This window comes from Mandrillus leucophaeus, unplaced genomic scaffold (assembly GCF_000951045.1).
Source record: "Mandrillus leucophaeus isolate KB7577 unplaced genomic scaffold, Mleu.le_1.0 Scaffold143, whole genome shotgun sequence".
NCBI lineage: Eukaryota > Metazoa > Chordata > Mammalia > Primates > Cercopithecidae > Mandrillus > Mandrillus leucophaeus.
The window spans coordinates 1,699,300-1,707,931 of record NW_012101399.1 but is presented as its reverse complement, the minus strand read 5'-3'; the positions used below and the strand labels follow the sequence as shown (position 1 = coordinate 1,707,931).

Genomic DNA, 8,632 nt, shown 5'->3' with positions numbered 1-8,632 from the left:
GTAAATGTCACACATTATGGAACCAATCTATGAGCCCTATGCAAATCAGACACTGCCTTCTCAAACTGGACTATAAAATTTGGGGCATTTGCGGCCAGATGGCCCTTTCAAATCAGACTGCTTGCTCTATAGAGGAAGCTGTTTCTCTTTCTCTTGTTTTCTACCTATTAAACCTCTGCACCTAAACTCCTCATGTATGTGCTTGTCTTAAATTTTCCTGGGGTGTGACAATGAACCCAGGGTGTATACCCCAGACAACACAGTCACTTCAAAATAACAGGTTAATCTGCATGTTTATGTTTTTCTTTGTCAACATGCAGCTGCAAGGGTAAGTACACTGAGAAAGGAGCAGACTTAATAAGGATTGTTCTTTTTTTTTTTTTTTTTGATGTTTCAAAAATTATTTATATTGTTACATTCGAAAGAGGACACAGGAAGAAAAAAGCCAGTTGTCCAATAATGGTTATACCTTTCAGAAGAGGCAGCCACAACCCCAGCCCTAGTTCAAAGCTGCAAACATTGGAGTTCAAAGAGTTGCTTCTTAGCACGACCAGAAATGCTGACAAATGTGTATATATTATCAATCCAGGAAGGCTCGGGTTTAAAATAAAATTTCTTTATTGCAAGTGTCCAAGTCCTTGGGATTTGTCCTTAAATGTACTAGAAGATGATGAGTAAGAGCACACACTAGACCAAGACTATGTCTAGTCTTTAGAGTAAACTAGCAAATGGCCAGTTTGTTCTATGATGCATTGCATCAGACATCACAGTACATGAAGAAAATCTGCTTTTTGTGAAAAGCCACCAGGCATTTCAGATCCATTTTACTATGAAGTGCAGACACAGCAGATACCCAGATAAGACAGTCAGTGCAAAAGCCAAATGGGTACGTCAACTCTTTGATGAGGCTGGCTACACTGCAAAATATAAATGAAACTCAAAAATAGAAGGTAAGGTCTATTTACAAAAGTTTGTTTAGTAAAGTGACTTGAAAAAAGTTTTAACCACTTCCCAGGGATCCCTCCCCTCTGCCACCAAAAAAACAAACAAACAAAAACAACAACAAAAACCCTGAAAATTATCTTGAAAATCAAGTTAAAACTATGTGGTGAAAAAGAGAATGCTTGTTCCAGGTAAAGGACTTCAAGATAATTTACGGGCAGATTTATTTTTATTAGTAAAAGTAACAAATGGGAAAAGATGTACTGGCTGACTTTGAGCTGTGTGCTTTTAAAAATGTCTCTATTATTACATTAACAAGAAAAAGAAAATCAAGCATGTTTTTGCTTCCAGTTTTGAATCTTTCAGCAACAGTTGGTGAAATCAACAGGGTATTAAAACGAAACCCAGCAAAACCCAGTCAATTATTTCCAGTTGTCTGCCTGTTTCTCTCTAGTCACCTTGAATTCAACCCCAATTAGCTAAGGACAACATGTCGGTCAAAGACAGACTTCCGCTGCTCTTGGACTTGAAGCTTCCAGCGCTGCTGGGCGTATTCTACCTTACTCAAAACGTTGGCTCGACTGCGGGAGCGGGCTAGCACATGGTGTTCATTTGCAAAAGGCTGGTGATCCCCAATATCATCATCACTCTGTATCAACTGTGAGTGTCCAAAGAGGCACCTCTTCGGTGTGGGCTCAACCAGAGTAAGATATACCATGTACAGAAGTAGAAGGCCCAAAATGGAGAGAGAAATAATAATGGTAACCTTGATTGTGACAGAGCTTCTCTCTTCGTATTTGCATTCACAGAGTAGACAGTATGCTTCTACATCAGGCCCCTGCACAGGCATAGGCTCCACAACATGAAGGCAATCACACTCTTTCTGAGATATGTTCTTATTATAAATATGTCCAGAATTTTCTTTATAGGGAGGGCAGATACATTTACATCTGACATCCTTGAACTTCTTGGCGGCGTCTGACGGCGGCGTCTGACAGCTGCGCCAGCAGCAGCACGGACAGCGCCAGGCACTACAGGCTGAGCAAAGAGTCAAGTCGAGGAAGGCCTCCCCACAGGGTCGCCATCGCTGGGGGCCCGGCGGTCCCACTGCCCGGAGCCCCAGCGACCGGCTCCCGGCTCGGGCTCAGGCTCAGGCTCCGGACCCGGCTGGGGATCCTCCGCCCGCGCTTCCGTAGGATTGTTCTTTAGCTAAATATTTAAAACGAAGGTGCAAGTATTTTAGGGTATACATAAATGAAGTGAGGACATAAGGCTTTAAGAGACACTGAAAAAGTGGAACAGTTCAATGAATTATGGGTCCTTGTGGGGTCATAGTTTTCTTGGTGTGGAGTTAATGCATGTTATCGTTGCAGAACTTTCTCCTTAGTTCAGCTAAAACCAGGTTCTTGTCACGCAACCAGGAAAGATTAAACTCACAGACACATAGAAAGGTGAGTAGCAGAATTTACTGGGCAAAAAGGAAAAACGAAAAAAAAAAAGAATGCTCAGCAAAGTGAGATGGAGTCCTGCTAGCCAGCCCTCCACCTCACAGATTGATTCCCAGGTCACTACAGGAGCTGAAGAGAGCAGGCTCCTCCCCTGCATAAGGCGGGAATTCCCCATGGCTCCACACTTTTTCCCCCGTGCACACGTTGGGCTCCAGTGCACTGTGGGCATGCCCAGAAAAGCCCTGGACAGGTTCCCTCATCTGACCAAAAGTACCCGGTGTAAACACTTGTGGGGCAGGTGGGAGACTCTCTGGGGACCCCTTTTTATCTGCCTAGCCATTTGACTGTCTCATTATCAGCTGAAAAGATAAAAAGGGACAGTTGGAGATACTTGAAATTGAGATTTTACTGGTGGCACAGTTGTTGGTAATGAAAAAATATCTTTTATGACGACAGGAAATACACATATATGTGTGAAGACAAGATCATTGCAAGAGAGGTATTATTATCCTGCATCCTTGAATATTAAAATCATAATGAGGTCATCTATGAGGATACTGAAGTCACTGAAACTGATGACACAGTGCTGAGTTCGTAACAGTGAGTCGGGCAAAAATCTTCGAGGAAAAGAAGGGAGTGGCCTGAGACTGCAAATATTGTTGCAAATATGTGGAATAAGGAGAATGAATTATAATGTTGGTTGTTTACCAATAATAGGATATTACTATTTTGGAAAAGCCTTGAGAAAATAGAAAATCAGATATAAATTTTGACAAGAAATATTTGATTAGGCAGTAAGACACCAATATTTAATTATTAGTCAGTGGACATTCATATAACTATAAAGTATGACAAGCATTTAGTAAACTTTGCTTTTCCCTATCAGGGGCATACAACAAATTGCCATTTATGAAGATGACAACTAGATTCATAACTAGATAGCAAAGAGCTATTTCATTATATAAATAAGAATGGAAAGAACCAAAGTAGAGCTGAGGCCATAAAAGGGAAGTAGGAAGCACTAGAAAAAAAATCTTAATTATACATATTTTTCCATGTGGTTGTTTGGTTAAAGCTGTTATTTGTTAGTGCCTCAATATGGGGAAATAAATTAGTGATTTCTAAAGGACTTCAGCCTTGTATTAAGTGATAACTTTACTAAATACTCATCTTTATTATTTTTAACCTAATAAATGCACCTGTTGTATAACAGCTTCTCCTTATTATTGCGTATACACTCTTGCTTTTATCATATTCAACAGTATCCAATTCTCTTTCAGAAGTACAACTTGACGGGTAAAATTAAAAAGCTGGGAATGGCTGCTATTTACTATGTCTATCATATGCAAATTAAACCATAAGGAGTAGTAAAACAAATGGCAGTTTTACATTGAATAAATCTTGAAGCTAAAGAAAGCTGGGAATAAGAACCATGGAATTTGCTTAGGTGGTTAAAGTGATTAAGGTTAACGCCCTCTCTATGCATTACAAACTCTGTCTAGTGATCTGTGTTTGAGTACAGAGTAATCTAATGAATCAATCAGATCCTACATTTCAGCTCAGCTGGTGGAGGGAGAACAATAAAACTTGTGGGACAAAATTGTTCTATTGATCTGGACTTAATCTAATCTCCCCTGCAGTATCTCCTGATCACTGGGTGTCTACCCCTGCAGGACTGTTGCCCTAAAGTAATGACAGCTGGGGTTGTTATTAGGTCAACAATGCTTGCTAGCTCTCTCATTAAGTCCTGTCATCCATTATCAGAATACAACCATCAAAAACATGACAGCAAGCACTTCTCATGAGTTTGAACCATTCTATAGGAAAAACATAGCTGAATATGCACACACACACACACACAACAAACACACATACGCACATTTCCTAGTCTAGGTTTATTGATAGGAAAAGAGATTTGGTGCCAAGCCATGTAAGAAAAAATATCTAATTCCCTGTTTCCTATCGATCAAATTAGAATTGCAGGAGTCAGAAGTTGAAAACGTAGGTGCCTTCTTACTTTCTGTTTTTTAAAAATCACTTTATTCAAGACATTGATTATCATTTTTAAAAGGAAATAGGAGCTCATTTCAGTGACAGTATGACCTTCAATAATGCCAGACTCCTGCTGCCTCTAAAATGGCTTTTATGTTTCAAGGGGATTTTTTTTTTCTTTCTTCAACTAAGATTTAAAACTACAGTTGTGAGATCAGGTGTCTTGTAGAAAGAGATTCAGGGAAGACAGATCCAAAGAGAAATACTGTAATACTTCTGGTTAATAATTTTGAGGAGAAAAACTAAGCAAATTATTGGCATGCTTATTCAGCGTGTAAATATAATTTCTGCATTATTTTTAATAAAGGGAACGACTAAATCAGTGGAGAGTGAAGTTATTATTTAATTATAAAGTATAATCAATATGTGTAAATGTTAAAGTTGTGGTGTATTCCCCTTTGAGGGTTACCTATCTTTTTAATGAGGCTTGGAAAAATCCACTATTTTGATTGGAAGTCTTTAGTGTAATATAAAAACCTTAAAAATGGTATTATTATTCTTAAAATCTTTGAAAATTTAAAAACATTTTAAAACATTGCCTTCTTCATTTGTGTCTAGTTACAAAAAGTGTAATAAATATGTTGAAAGGGGGCTAATGACACCAAGGCATTTAACATTCTCATTTTCAGACTTTTATGAACTATAATTAGATAATTACTGCTAATTGGTATGCTAGGATAACGGAACTATTAGTGTGTAAGAGAGTTAGCAATATGTTGAATGTATGGCATTCATCCAGAGATCAGTGGCGCTGATGTTTTCTTTGCTCTTTTTTGTTAACATTGAATAAAGAATCACTCTTGCTCTTCATTAGCTCCAAAAGTGATTTTGCTTACAATTTTCACTAGTTTATGTTTTACACTATTCATGTTTGTGTCTTTGATACATTGCTCTTTTCCACAGTTGAAGGGAGTTAAACAAATTATTCACTGAGAACTAAAACCTAAAGCCAACCTTGCAAACTAAACTGTGAGGACTTTTTGTATTTTGAAAGTTCTTTCTCTCCTCTTAATTTGTGGAACTATTTTTGAATACGTTTTTATAACAAAATCATGCTTAAAATCACGAATGCTTTCTAGGGTTATGACCATCATGTTAATACTGGCATTATCTCAAATGTAAAAGCAGCCTGAATTATGCGAAAAGACAGGATGAAGATAACCAGGTGTATTCAAATATAGCAGTAGACATAAGATGGAGAAAGACCTGTACCAGTGATATTAAACTGTGAAAAAGGAGATTAAAATCTCAAGTGGTCTCTTCTATATTCTTCTTAATATATAATGTTATTTAGACCATTTAGAATGAGTTAATATAAATGAGTACATTCCTGTTGGCTCTGATTTACAGTTGCAGGGCTAGAAAACTGCCTTAAAAACAAGAAACAACTATGAACACATCTATTGTAAGATATTCAAAGATATTGACTTCCTCATGGATAAACCAAATGAAGTAAGTTAGTCCCTAAAGGCAGTAATAAGAATTACTAGATACTGTCTGTCATCTGAGCTACAATATTCAACATTACAATTTCTCTAGATAAATTTGCTTCATTTAATCTTGGTTTCCCCTACACACACACACACACACACACACACACACACACACACTTTTCAGAATGAATAGAGTAGGATTCTGAGATATAATTTTGCACATAACTCAATACCCAAGAGCACTTCTTTATTCCAATGTTAAAGACTCATTTTAGGCCAACATTAACATTGCTGCTTTATGCTCTAAAATGTCAAGCATGTTCTGCTTTAGAGTCATCTTAATAGACCCGTCTTCCTTGCTAGTTACTCATGGCTTCTAACACGAATAGAAATGCAATGCCTAGAAGCATAATGACATGCCTTAAGAAAATATTACTTGTACCATCATTCATTAATTCACTCAATGACAGATGCACCCATATATGATGAATTTCACCAAAAGACTTTAAGGCAGCTATAATTTTTTTGAAAACATTATTTTCTCCACTAATCCAAATCTGCCATATAGTTATTACATTCAAATGATTCCTTCTTTCTGGACCTGTGTCCATTTGTCTAAATGAGTGATGGTTTTCTCCCACCCCTGACCATGCATCACCTGTATAGCACTTTTTTTTTTTTTTATTATACTTTAAGTTCTAGGGTACATGTGCACTTTTTTAAAGACAGTTGTTAGGAATCCATTTCATTAAATAAAGAGCACCCTAGACTTTATTTATATCTATTTATATTTATTGTATATCCTTACCCTCTCAATTGAGCTCCTTCAAAGAGAAGTGAACACTCCTGGTTTCTACTTCCCCAGTACCAATCACTTCATTATGGTATGCCTCGAGTACATCATTTCACAAGAAACTGCTTTTGACAAAGACACAGATGACCTCCTTCTGGACAAATCTAATAACTATTTTAAAAACCTTGGTGTAAATATAAGCTATATTGCAGAATGAGTGGCTCTTGTGTCTTAATTTTTTTGTTGTTGTTTCTTTATCTTGACACCATTTGCTCACCTCTGTTTACTCTTGGTGTAATACTTGAGTTTCTCATTTTGTCTCCAAAGCAGTGGTGCCTTCCATAAATCAGTAACTCTTTTCTCTCCACATATACTTCCTTTGCAGTATTTCATCTCTCAGCATTTGAACCATCTTTGCACTAATTGGCCCAACTCTAACTTTCTAAACCCGGCTAATTCTGGAGGTACAGATTGTGTATTTAATTTCCAATTATTCTTGTGTCCTAGGGGCTCTTCAAATCTGCCCTATTTCACACTGAGGTCCTCATCTATCTCTCTGTGCCTCTATCTCAAACTTGTGGGGTTCTTTTTGTTTTAATTAATTTATATTTCCGTATAGTTGTCATTACCAAATCAGATGGATTTGAAGCCTGGAAATTATTCTATTGTTCCTTTTTCCAGTCAATTACTAGGTTCTGACAATTTTACTTTCTAATTTTTTTCAAACATGTCTTACTTTGTCATCTCATCAATTAACAGCGTGTCTTCTCTTACTTTGTTGTGGCAATATTATCACAAGTGGTCATTTTAATACAGCCATGCCGATCTTTAACATGTTTTCCATTTAGCCATTAGTTTATTTAAAATTCAGGTATAGCAACATCAATCCCTTCATTTAAAGTTTAAACAAATCTTACTTCCTCTACAGAGTCCCCTCAAGCCACTTAGATTGGCCTGAAAGTCTATAGTTACTTCAATCTCAGCTCTTTTTTCAGTTCCTCTTCCCTCACCTCAATTTGCATTTTACTATTTGTAGTTACTCAAACAACCGTGCTATGTTTCTATGCTCTCTCATGCATTTCTATTTTAGAATGTCCTTCTAAACTTTCTTCATGTCACTAACCCCTTCCCATTCTCCAGTTGGCAGTTTAACTTTTATATCTGTAGAAAAACCTTCCCTGAATCTCAAGTTTAGTTGAGATATCCCTCCTATTTCCCGTAGCTTTGTGTGCCTATTGGTAACTTAGCCTTTGCATGATTTTGAAAATTTTTGTTTGTATGCTTATTTCAGTGAATAGGCAGCAAATACCCACAAATCACAGTCTGTGTCTCAATTATGTTTGCGGAGTTTTGCACAGTGCCTACCTAGTAGGTACTCAGTAAATACTTGTGGAACTTAAAATGAAGTTAATATTGGAATACTTTCAATATTCCAAAGTCATGTCTTTGGAATATGACTTACAACATGACTTACAACATACAATATTTTCAAATTATAACATATTATAGATATAAATACATTGACAGAGGAATTCCAATATATGATTGAGCTTTATCAGTGCTTCAATCATGTCCTATAGACTACTCTATTATCCTCCTTCAATATTTTTTTGCATTCTTTCATTGTCTGCTTTTTGTTTCAATCACACACAGAACAGTCATAAATACTCGATAGTTAATTGTGGATTGTGCTTGCAACTACAACATAGTTCCCGTGTTTATTAAAAACCAATATAGTCTAGTAATTAAAAGAGCCTCTCTGGTTAGGTTGCCTGAGTTTGAATCTGGACAATGTCACCAACTAGCTGAAAATTGCTTGACCTTAATCAGCTTTAGTTACTTATATATAAAATGAGCATGATAATATTATCTACCACGTAAGTTGATTGTGTAGAATGAATAGAATATCACCTATAAAGACAGGGGAGAATTGAGAGAAGAGAGAAAAAAAATGAGTAAGTTAG

General features: G+C 36.8%; 1 pseudogene across 1 annotated transcript; it reads right to left on the bottom strand.

Annotated features, from left to right (window-relative positions):
- Positions 1-1,199: 1,199 nt before the first annotated feature.
- Positions 1,200-2,027, bottom strand: LOC105535206 (annotated as a pseudogene). The gene has a single exon (XR_001005394.1). The product of XR_001005394.1 is annotated as a transmembrane protein 9B pseudogene (transcript).
- Between the last annotated feature and the right edge of the window lie 6,605 nt (positions 2,028-8,632).